Source organism: Octopus bimaculoides, chromosome 5 (assembly GCF_001194135.2).
Source record: "Octopus bimaculoides isolate UCB-OBI-ISO-001 chromosome 5, ASM119413v2, whole genome shotgun sequence".
Lineage (NCBI taxonomy): Eukaryota > Metazoa > Mollusca > Cephalopoda > Octopoda > Octopodidae > Octopus > Octopus bimaculoides.
The window spans coordinates 10966573-10967401 of NC_068985.1; positions in this window are offsets into that span (position 1 = coordinate 10966573).

Here is an 829-nt window from a genome sequence, read left to right on the forward strand (position 1 = left end):
GACAAACAAACACACACACAGGCACATATATATATATACATATATATAAATATATATATACACACACATACACATCAATCGATCCACCTATCCCTACGTACATACAGACATGTACACACACACACACACACACACAGGCACAGACACACACAGAGACACAGACATACACACACACACACACACACACACACACACACACACATATAAATATATGTGTGTGTTATTTATAGAATCAAAAGAAAAGATAAATAAATCCTTCTGAATATGACATATTTTAGTCAGTCATTCGTCCATTGAGTTTCCATATCAGCAAGACAGAATAAAGAAAAGCAAAAAAGAAACCAAAAAAACCCCCACAAAACTAGAAAGAAAAAAAGCAAACAAAAAACAACAACAACCAAAACAAACAAAAAGACTGAAACCTCAACACAAAAGAAACGAATTAAAGGAAAGAAATGAAACGTTTTAGTCATCTCTTCATTTCTATGACTGCAGTGGGATATTTTTAGAATACCTGATTGTTAAAAGTTTAATCTTTATATGGAATCTATTTTCGTTAGCATAATATTTTTTAATGGTGCAATTATTCTGATTGCTGTTTTCGGCGCCATTTCTACTATTCATATTCGAGTTACAAGTACAGTTGTTGCATTTTGTTGATTTTATTTTTATGGCATTTTTATTTTTATCTTTTAAAACTTTTTTTTTTTTATAGATATGGTGGGTGGTTACTTTGTTATTTCAGTTTTATAGATCTGAATGTTATTATATTTATGCATACATACATACATACATACATACATACATACATACATACATACACACACAC